This window comes from Electrophorus electricus, chromosome 15, assembly GCF_041902795.1.
Source record: "Electrophorus electricus isolate QZ-2024a chromosome 15, ASM4190279v1, whole genome shotgun sequence".
Taxonomy (NCBI): Eukaryota; Metazoa; Chordata; class Actinopteri; order Gymnotiformes; family Gymnotidae; genus Electrophorus; species Electrophorus electricus.
Window position 1 is genome coordinate 17,542,669 of NC_137511.1, and position 25,861 is coordinate 17,568,529.

Here is a 25,861-nt window from a genome sequence, read left to right on the forward strand (position 1 = left end):
AGTGAAAGCATATTTTTTGTAAGGTTGGGAGGACATTATCAGTAAGAGAAGTCGTGTCAACCCTAGCACTGCAAAACAAATAATTTCCTTAAATAAAAATCGTGAAAAATGAAGATGGAATTGTTGTCCCAACTTGAAGTTACTTGACCACAATCACAGTGTCATATGTATCTTTTAAGGTGACCCTTTCAATCATGAGCCACCCAACATATAGCCTATTTTTAATAAATACATTAACAACTGATTCCTCCGGTCAGTACGTTAATGTTGAAAAAGACACACTTTCTTTATTTTCTTCACTTGTATTTTTTATAATGAGTAAAATGATCAAAAATACAGTTATGTGCAAAATAATAGCAGTCTAACATCACTTAGGTATTTAGTTACTGATTTTGGTAGAAAAGATCACACAACATGGGAAAAAATTCAGGACTAGGTGTAGCCGAGTAATGGGCATCCAACGCAATCAACATGCATGCTGCTAATTGGGTTTAATTGACTCATTTAATGAAAGGGGCGTGTTCAAATTAATTTCATTGTGGAGTTTAATTAGTGAGGACATTCATTCTATGAAGAGACAGGTGTCAATTGGGGTGACATCAGCATGTGGTCATAAATGGAACTGGTAGATATGTGTAGTTTGGAGATGTGTTGTGAAGACTCTTCTTACAGCTTGACTCCCCACTCGCAGTTAAGAATAAAGAAACCTTTAGCCTCAGCGTGTTGAAAGTGCTTCCTTTGGTGGGGAATTTCTCCTGTAGATTCATGGTCTATTTGCTCTAAAATAAAGACAAAATCAAATCAACAACCATAAAAATGTAGCATATTAGCCTCATATATGAAGGCTAGTATGTAGCTTTACTCCATGCGCTGTTTAGTAATATAGGCAATTTTTTTTCTTTTGTTGCTATCATGCATCATTCATTTTTGAGTCTTTCAGAGGAGGACATTATAAAAAGAGTTTGAATGGGTCATGTTGTGCAATGTGCTTCGTGGTCTGTGTCACACTATCCAGTAGGTTACATGAGGAAAAGATCTGCTGTGTAGCTCTACTTTATCATGGGAGTTCTGTCTCCAATATAAACATGTAGCACAACTTTTTCTATTGTATCATATCAATCTTCCAGTGTTTTTTTTGCATAAAATTCTCAGGAGCTGAAATAAATGAAATCCTTAGGGAACTTCACACTCTGCGCACAGTGATTATGGGAGCCACCTAAATCTCTCTAAAGAATGGAATAGAATAGAACAGAGGGAAGTTGGTTTGTGGAACACATTTATACACAAAGGCAATTCAGACTGCTGTACTTAGACATGGTAGCTCACTTAAGGTAACTGATTTATAATTGGACAATTGCAAGTTCCCATCACTGTCAAGCTGCCACTTTCCAACTGTGAGGTTTGTTTTTGGCATGACCCCACTCCAATTTATTTTCACATTTTGCTTAGCACCTCCTCTGTAGGCTTGCACGTGGAACCTCACGCACGCCCTGAACCAGACATGTCTCACACACACACACGCGCACACACACACACACAAAAACAACAACTACCACACAGCAGCATTATCACACACACACACACACACACACACACACACACACACACACACACACACACACACACACACACACACACACACACACACACACACAACAGCAGAGCAGCATTATCTGGGTGGTGGATTTCTTAGCACTGCAGTGACACTGACATGATGTTTGCATATTAGTGTGTATTGAACTGGTACAAGTGGAAAAATCCCATTTAATTGCTTATTATTACATTATATTACATCTTATTAAATGTAAATGTCCTAGATTAACACGACTGTATGAAGTCCCAGGTGAAGACTTAATGACATTCGTGGGACCACATATGATAACTAGGTACTGGCTATACATAACTTTATATAACATTTTCCAGTGCTGAGTTACAATACTGGTTACACTGTGCAATAATCACTGGAACAATGTCAGTAATTTCTATATATATACTTGTACTATATATATATATATATATATATATATATATGTATTTTTTTTTTTTTTTTTTTTTTTTTTATTGTGTATTTATACTGTGTCTTGTCTCATGCACTTACCTTTATGTATAGTGTATATTTGCACATCAGAGTTTGGAGAAACGCAAACTCGTTCAGATGTGCACTACTTGTTGTATAGTCTGAATGACAATACAGCTGACTTTGACCTTGACTTTTGACTTTGACTTTATTTTAAATATATAAAAGACGGATGTACTCAGACTGTGTATACTCAGATGGACCATCTTCTAGCAAGGTTATTAGAACAAATTCAAGTACCTTCCAAGTTGACTCAGAGTCACGTGTCACTCTGCAATATTAGTGTATTAGTGAGCATAAGGGTTTCTTTTTGGTACTGAGTGAAGTTCCTAGTTTGCTTTGATTTATTGTTTTGGTTACTCACCAACAGTTGCCAACTTTTTCTGCAGGTTGTCATTTTCCTTCTGTTACTGTGCCCTCTTGTTTCTCTGGCTGTTCTGTAACTTGTCTCTCTCCTTCATCACATTAATGTAACTGGTCTCTAACTCATCTTTCTTTATAGCCAGGTTGTTGTAACTGGATTGTAGCCGGTCTCTCTCTATAGTCAGGTTGTTGTAACTGGTCTGGAACTGGTCTCTCTCTGTAGTGAATTTAACCCACATCACTGTGATGGCAGCCAGCAGGAGAACACACAGCAACCCCAGACAAACTGAAGCCAGTCTGGAACATCGGCTCCTTGCAGTGTTGGTTCCTGAAGCTGGAAGATAATCATTTTTAAAAATAAGAATTAAAAAATTATATCAGTTGTTTACATGCGAAACAGGGAGGACTACTGAAGGTTACATCAGGGAATTCAGACCACTGTTACCCTTCCCCTCTGCTAACATCACAGCATAATTGGAAACAATGTCGTATGTGTTTTTTTAAAGAACTAATTAAAATAATCCTTTCTCAGGGTTCCCCTCGTTGGCATTGTGGTTCCCTTGACAACCCTGTTATGTTCTCTTTGTTTTCGCTCCATTCCTGGTGCTCTCTTTGTTTAAGTTTTATTCATCATGTATTGGTTTCACCTGTTCATAGTTTGCCTTTGTTAGTCTGTCTATTTAAATCTTGATTCTTACCCTATTGCTGGACATTGTTTGATAAGCTGTCCATGTAAGCTGTCCATTTATTTGTTTTTGTGTTTCATTTGGTATTCTGCCTTGTTTCCTGTTAGTTTCTTGCTTGTTTGTGTTTCTGGTCCTGTTCTTTTACTTTCATACTTTTTGTTTGTTTGTGTGTTTGTTTTGTTTTGTTTTTATTGTTTTGCAGGTTTGGCCATGATTCCGGATCTGTTCAACTCTGGATAAATCTTGCTCTTCTAAGTGTTTGTGTCCAGCCTCCCTATTGCGTTCTGTTGCAACCATAACAGTAAGTATGTATGTGGGACCTGTAAAACTTGATACTACACTACACTCCTTCAAATGTTTAAAGTAATATGATGACTGGTGTTAATAACACCTACGTAAGGTGACCTATACTGCACTGATGTTAATGCTTTAAATGAAAAGTTACACCCTGCTGTGAGTATTTTCATTTATTTTGTTGCACTCTCTTTGTAGGTCTGCTTTTTTCTACAAATATATAAGCTGATGATATATTAATATATATTTCATTGTTTGGTACGATTTACAAAATCTTTTTCACTGCAATTCAGGACAGAGATTGAGATGATGTGAACATGCATCATCTAAAGTATTGTTCAGAGTCTAGCTGAATAGTTTGTTACAAAGATATAAATATGAGAGAGAGAGAGAGAGAGAGAGAGAGAGAGAGAGAGAGAGAGAGAGAGAGAGAGAGAGAGAAAGAAAATATATGAATACACTCACCTGAGCTTTCAGCTCCCTTGTTTCTGGTCGTGTGACTGTCCAGTTCATCCTTCATGTCTTCATATGAATTCTCACTGTCTTCTGAATCATACCTGTTGACCTCTATAACTTCTGTGTTTGCATATAAATTCTCAGTCGTCTCCATTCTGCTCTCTTCAACAATTATGATCTTACGGTGAATGGTGAATCAGTTCATACAGATGAATTCATTTTGCCTCAGAGAAACTGTCATGTGTCAATATTAACTTCCGCCTTTATCAGTGTTGCTTCCTGGACTTCTGCATGCTGCAAAATGTGTGAAATTAAGGTATCGGTAAAGCCAAATACAACAGTCAAAACACAGAAGCCAATCTGACCATGTTGCCTGTGCACTACCCTAAAACTTCATTAATGTATTTTAGGGACAGATACAAGCCTTTACTAGACAACTGTATCTAGATATGTGTCGCCCAAAATATTGTCTTGATATAACAGACGATATAATGTTGACCTATGCGGAATTATGTTCTTTGTACTATTACCGCTCCTCTGCTTCTGTTAGTATGTGATAACTTTGTCCCAAGTGTAAAAATTTAAATATTGTATCATGCATGCAGCACTTTCATGAAAAACTGACCATCTAATCTGTGCCAACACCAGAAAGGTTAGAATAGTGTGTGCATGTGCATGTATAATGTGTAATGGATGATTATGTTTTGTGCAGTATGTTATTAAACTTTTATTACACCACAGCAGTGGTGTCATAAAAATGCAACAGAGTATCAAAATAGATTTTGTATGTCATATGGAGGCGCTTTAGTTGAATTTTCACCTTTGCCTGTCTACCAACCCTGATGTAGCCACATGCACACACACCAAGTCTGTGATGAACTATAATCCAGAGGATTATGATTTAATTATATGATATGCAATGTTATAACATGTATGATAAGCCTTTGCTGATATTAATGAGAAAACTCTCAGACGGAGAATGCCTGCCAACAGATTCACTTTCAGTATTTTAGAGTCAAGATGCACATCAGTGTTTTAGTGAGTGTTCTACAGATTAGAGATCTCTCACAGTGTTTATGAAGATATATTTGTGTGGTTTAGTTAGAGGATGTGCGGTTACGGACATAATGTAACTTATCAACACTCTTGGCCATCTACATCAGAGAGAGAAAGAGAAGGTTGGATGTGATATTTCAATCAAAAGACTCATTTAAAAAACAGTAATTAATTTTTCACACACAGCATTCTTAATCATAATTATGTACTGTATAAAACAGGGTTGTGTACCTACTCTTATTGTTTTTATGTGTGTGTGTTGGGGGGGGGGGTTCAACATTTTAGAAAAACAGTGACGGTATCACAAAATTAAACAAATAATGTTCTTCAAAGCCACCCTTTGGTGTTCTCTTAACCAGCTTCATGAGGTACCACCTATGAATGAAGACATTCTCATGTATGAGCACTTTAAAAAAAAAGCTCCTCTTCAGTCTCTCTGTATTGGTCTTCAGGGAGCGAAAGCGCTTCCCTGACCTCACCAGCGAGAAGCGCCTGTTGTTAGGATGGGTGGGGTCCTTCACAATCCTCCTGGCCTTGGTCTGGTCTCCTTGGCCTTCTTTGCCAGGGAGTTGGTGTGGCGGGACCAGGACAGGTCCTGCGAGATGTGAACTCCAAGGTACCTGAAACTGTCTACTCTATCCACCGTGGTTCCATTGATCCTCACAGGTTGGTAGTGCTGATCCTGCTTCTTACTGCAGTCCACGATCAGCTCCTTTGTCTTGCTGAACGTTTAGGAGGAGATTATTTCCCTGGCACCGGTTTTCTAGGTGTTTAATCTCCTCCAGGTAGGCCCTCTCATCGTTGTCCGAGGCCCATGACGACGGTATCCTCAGCACATTTGACAATGATGGTGGAGCTGGAAGTGGCTGCACAGTTGTAGGTGTACAGTGAGTAGAGCAGGGGGCTTAGGACACAACCCTGAGGAGCTCCAGTGCTGAGGGTGAGGGTGGATGAGACACAGTTGCCCACCCGTACTGATTGTTAGGAAGTTGGAGATCCAGTCGCACAGGGATGTATGCAGTCCTAGATCCTCCAACTTAGTAGTGAGTAGGGAGGGGATGATGGTGTTAATTGCTGAACTGTAGTCGACAAACAGCATTTTAACATAATTACCCCTCTCTTTGTCCAGGTGGGTCAGTGTGGTGTGGAGCAGATGTGCAATTGCGTCATCAGTGGAGCGGTTGTGGTGATATGCAAACTGCAGTGGGTCCATGGAGGCTGGCAGTGAAGAGGTGATGAAGTCTCTGACTAGCTTTTCAAAACACTTCATCATGACTGATGTGAGGGCAACAGGGCGGTAGTCATTGAGGCCGGAGGGCCGAGGTTTCTTTGGGACAGGGACGATGGTGGATCGCTTGAAGCTGGATGGGACGGTACCGAACGTCAGGGAGAGATTGAAGATGTCAGTGAATACCGGGGCTAGCTGGGCTGCGCAAGCTTTGAGGACTCTCCCACAGATACCGTCTGGTCCCACCGCCTTCCTAGATTAAGAGAAAGAAGAGCATCTCTGCTGTATGAGATGCACGTCGTGGTGTAGAGAGAAGGGCTGTGGAGATATCAGGGATAGCGGGAAGAGCGAAAAGAGCGAATAAAGTGCCAGGTGTGGACAGAGAAGTCGTGACGGCAGCCGACCTCACCGGCGCCATCTTGCAGACTATCTGAGCAAGGCATCCTGTAGACCATCTAGAAATGTTATTATATGGTCAGTGTTGTATGGCCATAAAGTCATATGGTGGAGAAGTGCACAGTTGATGGTAGCACATATGGTCACGTTGCTACCACCCTGCTCAGACACCTATACATGGCATGTTGACCAATGATTTTGTGATGTCTCCTTCTTCTTTTTACGACACTGAACCCATCTTCATCCAAGAAGTGTTCATGATGCCTCACCATGGAGTCCGATTCATACATTCTCTATACACAGGGAAACTAGACTATGTTCATTTTGTAAATGACATTACATGCCAGGCTTGTTTCATACTTATCAAATGGTAATCCTTAGGCTTTTTTAATACTTATCAGGTTGTGTTGCAGGACATGGTCAATTGTGGAAAAACTCTATTGATTCCTTCAAAATTCAAGTTGTCTTCAGTAACTTGCTATTGTATTTCACACAGTCAAATTGCATTATCTTGAAGAACCATATCAACATTGAGAGTCTCCTGGTTTTGTGGGAATATATGTGTCCTTCCACCCTCATGTGGCAGTCTTTATATTCTTCAAAAAGATCAATTTGTTATTGTAATCTTGCACTGGCATGTTTCCACTAATACTGTATAGTATTATGGAATACCCTATACACAGTATATTACTGTAAAGAAGACTTTTCCCAAAAATTACAATAATTTTACCTGATTACTTCTCTGAAGGTCCTGACTATGGAAGGCACTGAGAACCTACTTAAATGAGGCTGAACAGGTAGTCCGTCTTCCCTCATACTCAATCCATGAAAAAGAATATGGTCTATGACTGGTGCTATGATTTCTCCTGAGGTTTTGGCTCTTGGTCATGGTCTTCCTCATTGTATTCCTCCTCCACAATCACCTCTGACCTGCACTCCTCTTCCTCTTCTGCCTTCCAGTGTTGAAATCACATATGCCATTTGTAGCTGACTTTGCTTTATAGCCTGTTTACTCATTGGGTTCAACACATGTTCTCAATTTTGAGTGGTGGTGTGTTAACGATGACAACAGTGTGTTAGTTGTCTTTAACTTGTGGGGCCTGTGTGAGTCATTCTGGGTCAAAGTTCATCAAACTGCTAAATTTGTTTTGTGAATGAGAGTGTGTTTAGGGTTTTGAAAAATGGATGATTCAGATTTGCAAATTGTGTCTAACCACATGAAAAGTGTTTAAAGCTTTACCAACTGTGTTTGATAATAATGAAGTTTTGAGAGTTTGACAGTGATTTTGTTTTTGAAAAAGGGGGTGTACTGTTGTAGCAATTCAGAAAAACTAGTAGAAACTCAATCCACAGTCATACCGTTTTCTGTAGAACAGTCCATTTTAGTCATGCGGAAGTGAATAGATAAGTGTAAGTGTTTTGATGACAATAAAACATGGTCTTACATTTCCAGTAAGAACAATGTTTTTGTAATGAATGGGATTCAAACCAAACATTTCTTATCCAACATAGCAATTTGTCAAATTTTCTGTTGCACTACTAGCTCAGTAATACACATATGCAGATTGTAATATCTGGATGTTGTGTAAGAAACGTGCTATTCAGATAAACTTAGCTTGCCTTACAGGTGTCACATTGGTTATTTTAAGTGTTGTACAAGCTTTCTGTGGATGTGGGTGTCATTACCAAGACAACAGGCACTAGTTGCTTCTCAGCAGGGGAGTGGGCTGCTGGGTGGCTGGTTTACAAAATGTTTCGTAGCTTTAATCATTCTGGTGTTAAAGGCTCTCATGTGGGTGTTATTGAAAACGACAAATTTTCGGTTTTGTTTTGACCTTGACATGAGTAGTAAATTATTTCATTCATCTTTATAACTGCGTAGACAATTCATCCAGCGTGTGTACGGGGTAGTTACATATTAATGAAGTAGTATGAAATTTAAAAAAAAAAAAACATCATGGTTCAATTGTGTCTTATAAAAAGGAAGAATCAAAAAAGGCAGTGTGCTACATTAATGTAGGATGGTAATTTATTGTCAGATGTGCGCCCTCAGTGAACCACATTCCATGAAAACTCAGTTGCTGATACATGATCGTTGATCTAAAATAAATAAAAATACAAACCAGTAAACACACACAAATGTAGCACATTAGCCTCATATATGAATATAACTCTGCTCCATGTGTTGTTTGGTAACTGTGGCTTTTTTGGCCACTTTGCATTCATTATTGAGTCTTTCAGAGTAGAACATCTTGGACAGAGCTGAAATGGGTGAGCTCACACAGGTTTTGTGTTTTGTGCTGTGACAACACACATCATTTTCCAATGTATCATATCAATCTTCAACAGATATTTTAATTTTTCAAAATCAGCAGAATCTATTACAGTGATTTTTAAATATTTAGAGTTGCAAGCAATTATGGTGTAATCATGGAGGGGGTGGAGAGCAAACACACGTGCGTAGTGACGACGCCATAACGAACCAAACGGATTGAATAGAATAAATAAAAAATAAGTTTAATAACTGACATAGACTAACAATAGAATAGAATGAAGAACAAACAGGCTAACAGAACGTAAGTTGAACAAACAATATTGACGACGAAGATACGGGTAAGAGAACTAAACAAGGAAAGCAACATGCAGCAAGGGTAATTAAACCAGAAACCATGAAAGACACTCTATGACAAAGACAATGACCAACAAACAAGACCCCTGGGGGGGGGGGGGGGGCTTTATAACACTACAATCAGGGACAAACTAGGAACAGCTGGCGTGAAAGGGGAGGAGACAGGGAACCATGGAGACGAATGACAACCCGGAAGTGATTGGGTGCCATGACAATGGGGAATGCTCAGGTCTGTGGACGTGACTCATGGGCTGAGGTTTGAAAGAACATGAGGTGAACACACTGATATTTTCCATAGGGAATAAAGCAGATAAAATACATTTTGTTACTAATCCCGGAAAAACATGCACGGCACTGTATAAGATATATTCAAATAAGGCTTCAGAAGAAAGACGAATGCCCATTATTAAATTCAAACGCATAAAGCCCGGAACCACGAGAGCTTTAATAAATGAAATAATTAGAGTACTCCCTTCACGGTCAGAGGACAGTGATTATAGGACCTGCCTTTCATCCCAAAGCTCTGAAAAATACACTCAAATTAAACAAAGTTTATTTATGAAAAACATTTCATACGCATGTGCAGTTTAGGGTTCTTTACACAAACAATGAATAAAATAATTCAGCTTGAAATGAAATTCCCTTGAACATCTTGAATTGAAATCAATGTATAGAACTGATTAATAGATGTTCCAAATATATATTAGGTCAGAAGCAATCAAATAAGGAAACAAGGTACATGCAGTAAGATGCATGAGGTTTTGGATCTGACTTTAGGTCTGAGATGTTACATTTCCTCAATTAAGAAACATAAAGAAATGGCCTAGGATAACCTATAGTATGAAGTCAATACTTTATACATAATGTAGATGATGATGATAAACTAGCATCATAGAAGCACTTTGGAATTATTGTCATTATAATGATATGATTTGCTCACTGTGTGGCAGTAGTGTCCCGTTTGAAGTTCACAGCAGCATACTGAACACTGTCTCCCTCTGTGGTGTCTATAGGAAGCTTGGAAGGAGGGAGCGAGGACTCTTCCTGTCTGCAGTGGGGTATGAAATGAATGCTGGCATACTGAATTTCACCATCACCAGGTAATGAGGCTTTCTTTAAGGCGTCTGAGATCATGGCCTGGGCTGACATGGGATCACTCTGAGAGAAAACATTACCGTGGGAAATAAAGCATGTTTTTTTGTCAGAAGGCTATATAATTCTAAGTAGTAAACAATTAAAACCCCAACTTAAGTAGTTTTTCATTTAGATGGCACTATTGCATCATTTTGTGTTTTAAAATTCAATCTTATTTTATCGCTTAATATTTCATTTTATATCTTTAAATATATGTTAACTTTTATTTTAATATTCTACTTTTAATTTTAATACATTTTCTAACATTTTCCTATTGTTATACTGTGTGCACAATTATTAGGCAATAGAGTATTTCAACCATATGATTATTTTATGCATATTTTCCAACTCCAAGCTGTATACACTTGAATACTTATTGGATTTAAGCATATAAGGCGATGTTTATTTGTGAAATAAGGGAGGGTGTGGCCTAAGGAGATCAACACCCTATATCAAGTTGTGCATAATTATCATACAGCTTCTTTTCCTCAGGCAAAATGGGCCAAAAAAGAGATTTAACTGACTCTGAAAAGTCAAAAGTTGGAGTCTTTCAGAGGGATGCAGCACTCTTAAAATAGCTAAGATATTGGAGCATGATCACAGAACCATCAAACATTTTGTTGCAAATAGTTAACAGGGTCACAAGAAATCATGTTGAAAAAAAAAATTTAACTGCCAAAGATTTGAGTAAAATCAAATATAAGGCAGCCAGGAACCCATTATCCTCCTGTGCTGTCATATTTCAGAACTGCAACATACCTGGAGTGCCCAGAAGTACAAGTTGTTCAGTACTCAGAGACATGGCCAAGGTAAGGAAGGCTGAAACCTGACCACCACTGAACAAGCCACATAAGGTGAAGCGCCAAGATTTGGCCAAGAAATATCTGAAGACAGATTTTTCAAAGGATTTATGGACTGATGAGACGAGAGTGACTCGTGACAGACCAGATGGATGGGCCCATGGCTGGATCAGTAATCGGCACAGAGCTCCACGTTGACTCAGACACCAGCAAGATGGAGGTGGGGTACTGCTATGGGCAGGTATTGTTAAAGATGAGCTAGTTGCACCCTTTTGAAGATGGATTCAAAATCAACTCCCAAACCAACTTCCGGTTTTTAGAAGACACTTTATTCAAGCAGTGGTACAGGAAAAAGTCTTTATCTTTCAAGTATACCATGATTTTTATGTGGGACAATGCATCGAAGTACTCCACAGCATGACTAGCCAGTATGGAAGGCTTATGACTGTTATTAAAAAGAAGGGTGGCTATATTGATCACTGATTTTTTATTTTTTTTATGTCAGAAATGTTTATTTGTACATTTTGAGTTGTTTGTTGATTATTCTCACTTTAATGGATGAAAATAAACAAGTGAGATGGGAAACTTTCTGTTTTTCATTTAGTTGCATAATAATTCTGCACACTAATAGTTGTCCAATAATTATGTACATGCAGATACTCTCCTAAGAAAGCCCAAACTTCACTTTCCCTTCCTTAAATCTTCAGATTTGAAGTTTATTTACATTTTGGAGTGACCAAGAGCACTGTTGTTGTTCAATAATAAAATGCATCCTCAAAAATACAACTTGCCTAATAATTGTGCACACAGTGTATGTGGCAAAGTTCTTCCTGAGGTGATAGATCTCACGTTGTAATAAGCTTTTATCTTTGATTTGCACTTTGAATCCTGTGTGTGAAAAGTACAAATAAACTTGCTTTACCTTGGCCTTGCCAAACTGAGCAGAGTGTTCTGATTGGCTCTGGTAAACCAGTATGAATGTAAATACAGCGGTCATGGACTGGCTTTATACTCCAGTTATGGCATTAATGGGCTGGAAAGGGTCTTAAACAGGCTTACCTGTTCACCTGCCCCAGTCCTCTTGTGGCCTTTAGCTGAGCTGGAGTTTCTCCTAATGAGTACACAATCAACAGCACAATATTCATACAGAACAAAAACAAGCATTTATTTGAATGCATCTTTAAAGATGGCAAACTGCAGTGTTTACCTACCACGCCCACAGAGTTCCTATAATGAGTACTAGAGCCAGAAAGACTGATGAAAATCAACATTATGATTTCATCCAGGCCTTTCTCCGGGCTTCCTGGACCATCTAATGTATTAATATCGATAATAATAGTTTGCAGCAAGGAAACGATAAAAATATTTGAATTTTGCATTTGAAAACCATATTACTACCAATTTCAACCTTCCACCTGTTCTGTAACAGCTCCTACCACACCTGAGCCATTAACACTCCTGAATATTTTTGTAAGCTGTAAATAATTGTGTGTAAATGTTGTTCTTATACCGATAATAATGATCAGGTTCAGAGGTCAGCTGGCAGGAAGTGCTACAGTTGAGGTTCACTGTCTTTCCACTCTGATCAGAGGTCATCCTCGCCTGCAGGTCTGGATGGAGACACAGTCTATTACAAGTTCATAGAAATATCCCAAATCACTAAGCATATTATAGCATTGTTGATATTTCCTACAACTGTTAGACTGATTGCTTCTGAAATTATATATTTCTCTGCTTTTGTTGTGATGCACAGGAGGTGATATTCCCCTGAGTCTGTGTTTCAGGCCTGTTATATAAGGAGTTGAACTGTTTGCTGTGGTCTTATTATCACTGACACGCCCTGTGTAGTCTACATCTGAACTTAAATTCTCTACGCTTTACTTTCTGAATGATCACATGTTCCATTTTAATGTGTCAGAACAATATATTATATACACTATATGACCACAATTATGTTGACACGACTGAATTATTCATGAGTTCAGGTGTTAAGGACACACCCTTTGCAAAAAGGTGTTCAAATTAAACACACAGCCATACAATCTCCATAGACACATCTGCTTCACACCACACTGACCCACCTGGACAAAGGGAAGGGTAATTATCTTAAAATGCTGTTTGTCGACTACAGTTCAGCATTTAACACCATCATCCCCTCCAGACTCACTACTAAGTAGGAGGATATAGGACTGCATCCATCCTTGTGTGACTGGATCACCAACTTCCTAACAGACAGACCACAATCACTACGGGTGGGCAACTGTGTCTCATCCACTCTCACCCTCAACACCAAAGCTGCCCAGGGTTGTGTCCTAAGCTCTCTGTTCTACTCACTGTACACCTACGACTGCGTGGCCACTTCCAGCTCTAGCTTCATTGTCAAGTTCACTGATGATACCATCGTCGTGGGCCAGAGAATGACGAGAGGGCCTACCTGGAGGAGATTAAACATCTGGAGAACTGGTGCCAGGAAAATAATCTCCTCCTAAACGTCAGCAAGACAACGGAGCTGATTGTGGACTGCAGCAATAAGCAGGAGCAGCACTACTAACCTGTGAGGATCAATGGAACCACGGTGGAGAGAGTAGACAGTTTCAGGTACCTTGGATTTCACGTCTCGCAGGACCTGTCCCAACACACCCTGGCAAAGAAGGCTCGTCAGCGTCTTTACCACCTCAAACGTCTAAAAGACTTCAGACTGCCCTCCAAAGTGCTGCGGAACTTCTACACCTGCACTATTGAGAGCATCCTCACAGGGAACATCACAGCCCGGTTTGGGAACAGCACCAAGAAGGACAGACAAGCACTACAGAGGGTGATGCGTTCAGCAGAGCACATCACTCATAAAGAACTTCCTGACTTGCAGAAAGGACATTGTGTATATATACATATTATACATATACTGTAGTTCCTGTATCTTTCCTCAGCTCAGAAGGAGCACCTACAAAAGCATTTCACTGCGAGTTATACCATGTTTGACTTTATACGTGACAAATAAAACTTGACAAACATAGGCAGTAGAATGGTTTGCACTGAAAAGCTCAGTTTCATAGTGAGCCTAGTGACAATATCATAGGATGCCACCTTTACCACAATTTCTGCCCTGGTACATCTGCCCCAGTCAACTCTACACACCATTCTTGTGGTGTCTAGGACCAAAACTAGCTAGACCATAAACCACAGAATCTCACAGACCGGAGCTTCTGATTGCTGAAGTGTGTAAAAACCACCCTCTGTCACATCACTCACCACAAAGTCCCAAACTGCTTCTGGTAGCAACATCAGTGCAAAAACAACATTGGGAACTTGTCCTTTATCTAAAATGTACATTCTAATCGCACACATTGACCTTGAATCACATACAAAATATAAACAGACTGCAATTTATAATTTAAAAAACCTTGCCTTTTCTAAAATATTTATTTGGAAAGAGACATGTTAACACATTGACAAATTCTTAGCTTGCAAAAGACTATTATCAGTAACCTATAACTAGGCATTCATTTGGATGGGCAGATTAGAGTAGGGTTTGAGTTTGAGTCGAGGTTAGAGCAAGGTTTGACTTTGAGCCATATCTGTGAGCTATATTTGTGAATGCAACATTATTGTATTAAATGTAGAAGTTCCAAACAGAACCCCTCCCCCCACCAAAAAAAATAAATCAAAAACAGTAAAGAGTGAAATCCTACCTATAAGATACAGCAGAATGGTTAGTGGTAGAATTCCACATTTACATCCATTTCTGCCTGACCTGATTTCAGAAACATTAATTCAAGAATAATTTCTACAATTTTATTGCATAATCAATGTTTTACACAATTTTAACAAATGCAAACTTGCGGCTGTTTCGATGTAATTTCTTCATACTTTTTTATGGTCTTTTCTATAATAGTAGTATAATAGTGAGACCCTTCCTTCAGGTTAACCAGAAGCGCCAAGAGGCGGTCGTTTGATCACTGTGACGTCTCACTATAAGTGCTGATGCCAGTCACTTGACTGCAGCGAACCCCATTAAATTCATTAAATTGTTTTCCCTGTATCAAATTCCAGAAGCCCCCTTTCATGACTTCCCCTAGAATTGTACTTTTTATATAAATTATTATCCTTAAATTGTTAAAGTAATTCCTGTGCAAGCCAGTTTAAATTGTTTTCCCCCTTATCTGAGTGAAATTGCCGTCATCGCCTGTATTTCAAAGCTGTAATTCTCTTTTCTGCCAGAGGGTGTCGAAAAAGGTTCACTTGTAAATAAATCTTTATTTGAAATCAATAAAGAACAACACTTTTAGAAACGAAATTAATCAAATAAAGGTCCAAATGTGTCTGTGTAATGAAAAAAAGGTTTTTTTTCCCACAAATGTCCCACATTACATAGTTTTATAAATAAAGATTTAAATATAGAAATGAAATTAATCAAATAAAGTTCAAACTGAGTGTGTCATGCTTTGCCTAATAAATGCTTAACAGTTTGCATGAATTCTGCGATTGGTATTTATCATATTAACACTTCGTGGCAGGAAATTTCTCAATCCCAAGGACATAACCCCTCCTTCTTTCCAAGGATCAGAGGGCCATCAGCCACCATTTATTATGTGAATGCATATATTATGTAAAATAATTGGGTATAAATCGGTGATTTAGGCATGTTTTCAATTACTTTTTCCAATAATTTCCTTTTTTTTTTTTGAGTGAACTTGGATGCACAAAGAACAATTTCATATCTTCTCTCCTTTTCAACATTTATATTGTACTAGTACATGCTTTTACAAAATCGCTAACAAGGCGTGGTGTCGTTTGATTCAGTACATGTCCAATAAACCTGATGAATTTGGTATTAAACTCCGTGTGGCTGCTCATGCTGAAACAAAATATATGCTGAACACAATTCCCTCCTATCTAGGGGTGTATGGCAGCAGAGCGGCTGGTCAACGGTTATCAGAAAACACTGTGTTGCATTTAAACATGGAGCCTTTGCTGTGGAAAGTGCGATATGTAACGTCAGATAATTTCTTCACCCCATTGTACTGGCAAGCAACCTTTGGGTGAACACAACCACCATTTTTGGGACACTGCTGACACCTGAGGTACCCCATGTACACAGGACAGTCTGAATCACTTTTCACCAAGCTGCTGAGGGCAGGAAAATAACACAGATGATTTATCGAGGAAAACCTAAAACCAAATGTATGCATCCCGAGCATGACGCTTCGGACAGTTTCAACTGATAATGGTGCAAAGAAGCTGCCTGAAACAACACCACTAAATGTGGCGTTGATGTTATAGATTAAATGGCTGTATTCGGTAAAGGGATGCTGTTACGATTAGTCCCTCCTATCCTCCGTGTTCCGTGTTTTCCCTGTCTTGTGTATTTTAGTACCATTCTGTAGTTTCGTTTTCTCCGTTTGATTTTCTACACCTGTCCCTAATTAAGTTCGTTTTATTTAAACCCTGTTGTGTGCCCTGTGTCTTGGCTGCTTGTTGTTTATTTGAATCGGTGCGTGTGTTCATTGTGGTTGTTAGGTTCGATGGTTTTTTTGAAAGCCCGTCTCTGTATACCCGTAAGTTTGTGCTTCGTGTATCCTAGCGTTCGTGTTTCTTAGCCCCGAGTTTTCTCTCATCTTTGTTATAGCCTGTTTGCCTTTGTGTGTTTTTGTTTGTTGGACCATGCATCCTCGAAAGCTCCGTATTAGCTCAATGACCCTGCACTACTCTCACAACGACTCTAGATTTGCCCTAATTAATTCTCGCTCTTCTCCCACATGCATCCGCCTCCTTACAGCTCACCGTTACAGAGGCACCCACCATTGGCCTGTATTGGTGTTTTTACAACCTCCTAGACCTGGTTGTAATTAATGCACATATTTTGCATAAACAGCTCATGAAGATTAACAAATTTATTCTTGATCTGGTGAAGGAGCTGAAACATACAATGGCTGTGCTAAATGTTTGTATATATAGCTATATTTAGAATGTAATATGGAAAAATAAGGAAAACCTCCTTTAAGAAAGCATTTGAAAGATGAGCCTAAATGGAATAGTGTTGATCATTTTTACTTGCATGCTGTTACAAAGATTTCACACTCTTCTTCCTGGAAGGAAGTGACGTGTGTGTGTATGTGTGTGTGTGTGTGTGTATATATACACACACACTGTTGCAACAGATATAGTATTGTAAGTCTAAGTTGGGTCTTTCTTCTGTGTTCAGAAATAATTAAACTTTTCCCATCAGTTTCCATTACCTCACTCTGATGTCTGATATAGATGTACTATTTCTACTTCTGGTCATTCTAGATGTTTAAGTAAACTATCACAAAGTATATTCCAAAACTGCTTGAGCCATACTGTTACTACATTTTAACAGAACTATGGGATAGACTGTTGCGTTTTCTAGTAATAATTGTGTTCAAAGTTGGCCCACAGTTGTTTGTTTTTGTTTGTTTTTCCCTGTTCTCTTTTTTTTTCCTATATGTCCAGTCTGTTTGGCCTCACTATTGTTCACCCAGATCTAGTTTTGATTTCTGCATTCTGTAGTGGTGCTTCACCAGTTCTGGGCATACACTCTGGAGATGCAGGCGATGAGGTGTAGCAGGCTCCTCAGGTTGCTGTAGCTTGTCACTTTTTCCTCACAGAAATCAGGTGTTAGCAGTTCTGCCATACAGTACCAAAGGGTGCATCCACCAGATAAGATCACATTAGAATGGTGTACAGTTCCTGACACCTTGGAGTCTGTGGTCCAAACTTCACTTACAAGATGTAGCTGACTCTTTCTGATTCTGTGGTGCTTACTAAAGATCTGCACATCTGACTTCCTTTTCTCCCATTCTTTAAAGTGGACAGGAAATGTCAGATATGGATGGACATCTTCCCATAAGAAGCTGGGCAGGACTATATCCCTTGTATAAAGGTTTAGACCTATAGGCCGGTATTGCTAGGTATGAAACTTTCTTTTTAAAAAAGTTCAGGGTTTACACAGAGCATTACACTGAGCAAAGGTTTAAGATCTTTTTCCACCATAAAATGTTTTCCCAGTAGAAAATCTGGAAAACAGATCACATACCTCACAGATGTATATGCAGACCTGAAGATCCAGTAGAATACTGGTGGGAAAAATCAGCAGTTTATCTGCATCTGTATATCTGTGTTTGTCAGCAACATCAGTGAAAGCATATTTTTTGTAAGGTTGGGAGGACATTATCAATAAGAGATGTCGTGTCAACCCTAGCACTGCAAAACAAATAATTTCCTTAAATAAAAATCGTGAAAAATGAAGTTGGAATTGTTGTCCCAACTTGAAGTTACTTGACCACAATCACAGTGTCATATTTATCTTTTAAGGTGACCCTTTCAATCATGAGCCACCCAACATATAGCCTATTTTTAATAAATACATTAACAACTGATTCCTCCGGTCAGTACGTTAATGTTGAAAAAGACACACTTTCTTTATTTTCTTCACTTGTATTTTTTATAATGAGTAAAATGATCAAAAATACAGTTATGTGCAAAATAATAGCAGTCTAACATCACTTAGGTATTTAATTACTGATTTTGGTAGAAAAGATCACACAACATGGGAAAAAATTCAGGACTAGGTGTAGCCGAGTAATGGGCATCCAACGCAATCAACATGCATGCTGCTAATTGGGTTTAATTGACTCATTTAATGAAAGGGGCTTGTTCAAATTAATTCCATTGTGGAGTTTAATTAGTGAGGACATTCATTCTATGAAGAGACAGGTGTCAATTGGGGTGACATCAGCATGTGGTCAAAAATGGAACTGGTAGATATGTGTAGTTTGGAGATGTGTTGTGAAGACTCTTCTTACAGCTTGACTCCCCACTCGCAGTTAAGAATAAAGAAACCTTTAGCCTAAGCGTGTTGAAAGTGCTTCCTTTGGTGGGGAATTTCTCCTGTAGATTCATGGTCTATTTGCTCTAAAAAAAAGACAAAATCAAATCAACAACCATAAAAATGTAACATATAAGCCTCATATATGAAGGCTAGTATGTAGCTTTACTCCATGCGCTGTTTAGTAATATAGGCAATTTTTTTTCTTTTGTTGCTATCATGCATCATTCATTTTTGAGTCTTTCAGAGGAGGACATTATAAAAAGAGTTTGAATGGGTCATGTTGTGCAGTGTGCTTCGTGGTCTGTGTCACACTATCCAGTAGGTTACATGAGGAAATGATCTGCTGTGTAGCTCTACTTTATCATGGGAGTTCTGTCTCCCATATAAACATGTAGCACACCTTTTTCTATTGTATCATATCAATCTTCCAGTGTTTTTTTTTTTTTTTCAGAATCAACAAACTTTGAAACATGGCTCAAACATTTCAAAGTATTTTGAGTTACAAGCAATCTTGGGTTGGGTTTTAAAAACATGGTGAACACATTGATATTTTTCATAAGGAATAAAATTCTGTATTCTGTATGACTAAAACAAGTATGTATGACCAAGTATTCAAGCAATGCTTCTCAAAAAAGAGGAATGACCATCATGAAATTCTCAGGAGCTGAAATAAATGACATCCTTAGAGGACTTCACACTCTGCGCACAGTGATTATGGGAGCCACCTAAATCTCTCTAAAGAATGGAATAGAATAGAACAGAGGGAAGTTGGTTTGTGGAACACATTTATACACAAAGGCAATTCAGACTGCTGTACTTAGACATGGTAGCTCACTTAAGGTAACTGATTTATAATTGGACAATTGCCAGTTCCAGCCCCATCACTGTCAAGTTGCCACTGTCCAACTGTGAGGTTTGTTTTTGGCATGACCCCACTCCAATTTATTTTCACATTTTGCTTAGCACCTCCTCTGTAGGCTTGCACGTGGAACCTCACGCACGCCCTGAACCAGACATGTCTCATACACACACACACACACACACACACACACACACACACACACACACAAAACAACAACTACCACACAGCAGCACAGCATTATCTGGGTGGTGGATTTCTTAGCACTGCAGTGACACTGACATGATGTTTGCATATTAGTGTGTATTGAACTGGTACAAGTGGAAAAATCCCATTTAATTGCTTATTATTACATTATATTACATCTTATTAAATGTAAAAGTCCTAGATTAACACGACTGTATGAAGTCCCAGGTTAAGACTTAATGACATTCGTGGGACCACATATGATAACTATCTAGGTACTGGCTATACATAACTTTATATAACATTTTCCATTGCTGAGTTACAATCCTGTTTACACTGTGCAATAATCACTGGAACAATGTCAGTAGTTTCTATATATAATGTGCAGTATTTTATTCCTATTTGCAATATATGTATATACTTGTACTATATATATATATATCAGCTGTGCACTACTTGTTGTATAGTCTGAATGACAATACAGCTGACTTTGACCTTGACTTTTGACTTTGACTTTATTTTAAATATATAAAAGACGGATGTACTCAGACTGTGTATACTCAGATGGACCATCTTCTAGCAAGGTTATTAGAACAAATTCAAGTACCTTCCAAGTTGACTCAGAGTCACGTGTCACTCTGCAATATTAGTGTATTAATGAGCATAAGGGTTTCTTTTTGGTATTGAGTGAAGTTCCTAGTTTGCTTTGATTTATTGTTTTGGTTACTCACCAACAGTTGCCAACTTTTTCTGCAGGTTGTCATTCTCCTTCTGTTACTGTGCCCTCTGGTTTCTCTGGCTGTTCTGTAACTTGTCTCTCTCCTTCATCACATTAATGTAACTGGTCTCTAACTCATCTTTCTTTATAGCCAGGTTGTTGTAACTGGATTGTAGCCGGTCTCTCTCTATAGTCAGGTTGTTGTAACTGGTCTGGAACTGGTCTCTCTCTGTAGTGAATTTAACCCACATCACTGTGATGGCAGCCAGCAGGAGAACACACAGCAACCCCAGACAAACTGAAGCCAGTCTGGAACATTGGCTCCTTGCAGTGTTGGTTCCTGAAGCTGGAAGATAATCATTTTTAAAAATAAGAATTAAAAAATTATATCAGTTGTTTACATGCGAAACAGGGAGGACTACTGAAGGTTACATCCGGGAATTCAGACCACTGTTACCCTTCCCCTCTGCTAACATCACAGCATAATTGGAAACAATGTCGTATGTGTTTTTTTAAAGAACTAATTAAAATAATGCTTTCTCAGGGTTCCCCTCGTTGGCATTGTGGTTCCCTTGACAATCCTGTTATGTTCTCTTTGTTTTCGCTCCATTCCTGGTCCTCTCTTTGTTTAAGTTTTATTCATCATGTATTGGTTTCACCTGTTCATAGTTTGCCTTTGTTAGTCTGTCTATTTAAATCTTGATTATTACACTATTGCTGGACATTGTTTGATAAGCTGTCCATGTAACCTGTCCATTTATTTGTTTTTGTGTTTCATTTGGTATTCTGCCTTGTTTCCTGTTAGTTTCTTGCTTGTTTGTGTTTCTGGTCCTGTTCTTTTACTTTCATACTTTTTGTTTGTTTGTGTGTTTGTTTTGTTTTGTTTTTATTGTTTTGCAGGTTTGGCCATGATTCCGGATCTGTTCAACTCTGGATAAATCTTGCTCTTCTAAGTGTTTGTGTCCAGCCTCCCTATTGCGTTCTGTTGCAACCATAACAGTAAGTATGTATGTGGGACCTGTAAAACTTGATACTACACTACACTCCTTCAAATGTTTAAAGTAATATGATGACTGGTGTTAATAACACCTACGTAAGGTGACCTATACTGCACTGATGTTAATGCTTTAAATGAAAAGTTACACCCTGCTGTGAGTATTTTCATTTATTTTGTTGCACTCTCTTTGTAGGTCTGCTTTTTTCTACAAATATATAAGCTGATGATATATTAATATATATTTCATTGTTTTGTACGATTTACAAAATCTTTTTCACTGCAATTCAGGACAGAGATTGAGATGATGTGAACATGCATCATCTAAAGTATTGTTCAGAGTCTAGCTGAATAGTTTGTTACAAAGATATAAATATGAGAGTGAGAGAGAGAGAGAGAGAGAGAGAGAGAGAGAGAGAGAGAGAGAGAGAGAGAGAGAGAGAGAGAGAGAGAAAGAGAAAATATATGAATACACTCACCTGAGCTTTCAGCTCCCTTGTTTCTGGTCGTGTGACTGTCCAGTTCATCCTTCATGTCTTCATATGAATTCTCACTGTCTTCTGAATCATACCTGTTGACCTCTATAACTTCTGTGTTTGCATATAAATTCTCAGTCGTCTCCATTCTGCTCTCTTCAACAATTATGATCTTACGGTGAATGGTGAATCAGTTCATACAGATGAATTCATTTTGCCTCAGAGAAACTGTCATGTGTCAATATTAACTTCCGCCTTTATCAGTGTTGCTTCCTGGACTTCTGCATGCTGCAAAATGTGTGAAATTAAGGTATCGGTAAAGCCAAATACAACAGTCAAAACACAGAAGCCAATCTGACCATGTTGCCTGTGCACTACCCTAAAACTTCATTAATGTATTTTAGGGACAGATACAAGCCTTTACTAGACAACTGTATCTAGATATGTGTCGCCCAAAATATTGTCTTGATATAACAGACGATATAATGTTGACTTATGCGGAATTATGTTCTTTGTACTATTACCGCTCCTCTGCTTCTGTTAGTATGTGATAACTTTGTCCCAAGTGTAAAAATGTAAATATTGTATCATGCATGCAGCACTTTCATGAAAAACTGACCATCTAATCTGTGCCAACACCAGAAAGGTTAGAATAGTGTGTGCATGTGCATGTATAATGTGTAATGGATGATTATGTTTTGTGCAGTATGTTATTAAACTTTTATTACACCACAGCAGTGGTGTCATAAAAATGCAACAGAGTATCAAAATAGATTTTGTATGTCATATGGAGGCGCTTTAGTTGAATTTTCACCTTTGCCTGTCTACCAACCCTAATGTAGCGACATGCACACACACCAAGTCTGTGATGAACTATACCAGAGGATTATAATTTAATTATATGATATGCAATGTTATAACATGTATGATAAGCCTTTGCTGATATTAATGAGAAAACTCTCAGACGGAGAATGCCTGCCAACAGATTCACTTTCAGTATTTTAGAGTCAAGATGCACATCAGTGTTTTAGTGAGTGTTCTACAGATTAGAGATCTCTCACAGTGTTTATGAAGATACATTTGTGTGGTTTAGTTAGAGGATGTGCTGAACAGTTTTGGACATAATGTAACTTATCAACACTCTTGGCCATCTACATCAGAGAGAGAAAGAGAAGGTTGGACGTGATATTTCAATCAAAAGACTCATTTAAAAAACAGTAATGAATTTTTCACACACAGCATTCTTAATCAATTCATAATTATGTACTGTATAAAACAGGGTTGTGTACCTACTCGTATTGTTTTTGTGTGTGTGTGGGGGGGGGTTCAACATTTTAGAAAAACAGTGAAGGTATCACAAAATTAAACAAATAATGTTATTCAAAGCCACCCTTTGGTGTTCTCTTAACCAGCTTCATGAGGTACCACCTATGAATGAAGACATTCTCATGTATGAGCACTTGTAGGATGAGGGGGCAATTAAGATTTATTTAAACTTTATTAAATGTTATTATTAGTACATTTAAATATATATTAATATATTACAGAGTATATTACAGAGGCCACAGGACTTCATTTACATCACAGGCAATCCTCTCCATCTCTAGACAACAGGAAAAGAATCCTTTGGCATTTTCAAACCAGTCTTGAATAGATTCCACTCCTGTGTTGTCACAAGCTGCATTCACTGACTGGAGGAGATTCAGACATTTTCAGCTTTCAGACATACGCCTTCCACCACCATGCTGAGAAACATTTTTCAATACGATTAAGGAAGGGAGAGCATGGTGGGAGGAACACATTTCTGTGAATGTTCACACTGTGTCAAATTACAACAAACACAGGATGCTCAGCCTGCTCATGACTTCTCTGCTCATATCAAGTTCATTCTCAAACCATTTCAAAGTTTAACTCATGGTGAAATGGTTTGAGAATGCTCTGTCCAAACTGAGGAAAAAAAACAGGCGTGCATAAGGAAAGATACATCTATCTATATATATATATATATATATATATACACAAAAAAATATATAATAATGTATGTACAATATATGTATAATATGTATATATACACAATGTACAATGTATATATGGATATATGTGTATGCACACAATGTATAATTCCAGTTTACAAATGTACAGATTTACAGTGGTGGTGGTCCCCATAGTTTATCAGTTGCCCTGATTCAGGGCCTGAATGGCCTGTGGGAAGAAGCTCCTCTTCAGTCTCTCTGTATTGGTCTTCAGGGAGCGAAAGCGCTTCCCTGACCTCACCAGCGAGAAGCGCCTGTTGTTAGGATGGGTGGGGTCCTTCACAATCCTCCTGGCCTTGGTCTGGTCTCCTTGGCCTTCTTTGCCAGGGAGTTGGTGTGGCGGGACCAGGACAGGTCCTGCGAGATGTGAACTCCAAGGTACCTGAAACTGTCTACTCTATCCACCGTGGTTCCATTGATCCTCACAGGTTGGTAGTGCTGATCCTGCTTCTTACTGCAGTCCACGATCAGCTCCTTTGTCTTGCTGAACGTTTAGGAGGAGATTATTTCCCTGGCACCGGTTTTCTAGGTGTTTAATCTCCTCCAGGTAGGCCCTCTCATCGTTGTCCGAGGCCCATGACGACGGTATCCTCAGCACATTTGACAATGATGGTGGAGCTGGAAGTGGCTGCGCAGTCGTAGGTGTACAGTGAGTAGAGCAGGGGGCTTAGGACACAACCCTGAGGAGCTCCAGTGCTGAGGGTGAGGGTGGATGAGACACAGTTGCCCACCCGTACTGATTGTTAGGAAGTTGGAGATCCAGTCGCACAGAGATGTATGCAGTCCTAGATCCTCCAACTTAGTAGTGAGTAGGGAGGGGATGATGGTGTTAAATGCTGAACTGTAGTCGACAAACAGCATTTTAACATAATTACCCCACCCTTTGTCCAGGTGGGTCAGTGTGGTGTGGAGCAGATGTGCAATTGCGTCATCAGTGGAGCGGTTGTGGTGATATGCAAACTGCAATGGGTCCATGGAGGCTGGCAGTGAAGAGGTGATGAAGTCTCTGACTAGCTTTTCAAAACACTTCATCATGACTGATGTGAGGGCAACAGGGCGGTAGTCATTGAGGCCGGAGGGTCGAGGTTTCTTTGGGACAGGGACCAAGGATGGATCGCGTGAAGCTGGATGGGACGGTACCGAACGTCAGGGAGAGATTGAAGATGTCCGTGAATACCGGGGCTAGCTGGGCTGCGCAAGCTTTGAGGACTCTCCCACAGATACCGTCTGGTCCCACCGCCTTCCTAGATTAAGAGAAAGAAGAGCATCTCTGCTGTATGAGATGCACGTCGTGGTGTAGAGAGAAGGGCTGTGGAGATATCAGGGATAGCGGGAAGAGCGAAAAGAGCGAATAAAGTGCCAGGTGTGGACAGAGAAGTCGTGACGGCAGCCGACCTCACCGGTGCCATCTTGCAGACTATCTGAGCAAGGCATCCTGTAGACCATCTAGAAATGTTATTATATGGTCAGTGTTGTATGGCCATAAAGTCATATGGTGGAGAAGCGCACAGTTGATGGTAGCACATATGGTCACGTTGCTACCACCCTGCTCAGACACCTATACATGGCATGTTGACCAATGATTTTGTGATGTCTCCTTCTTCTTTTTACGACACTGAACCCATCT

General features: G+C 39.1%; 2 long non-coding RNA genes across 2 annotated transcripts; both read right to left on the bottom strand.

Moving 5' to 3' along the window:
* Positions 1-327: 327 nt before the first annotated feature.
* Positions 328-4,090, bottom strand: LOC145651371 (uncharacterized). The gene is made up of 3 exons (XR_014117283.1): positions 3,886-4,090; positions 2,442-2,774; positions 328-779 (listed from the first exon to the last, which is right to left on the bottom strand). It is a non-coding gene; the product is annotated as an uncharacterized LOC145651371 (long non-coding RNA).
* A 14,586-nt stretch (positions 4,091-18,676) lies between these two features.
* LOC145651369 (uncharacterized) lies at positions 18,677-22,409 on the bottom strand. The gene is made up of 3 exons (XR_014117281.1): positions 22,205-22,409; positions 20,745-21,077; positions 18,677-19,051 (listed from the first exon to the last, which is right to left on the bottom strand). It is a non-coding gene; the product is annotated as an uncharacterized LOC145651369 (long non-coding RNA).
* Positions 22,410-25,861: the final 3,452 nt, after the last annotated feature.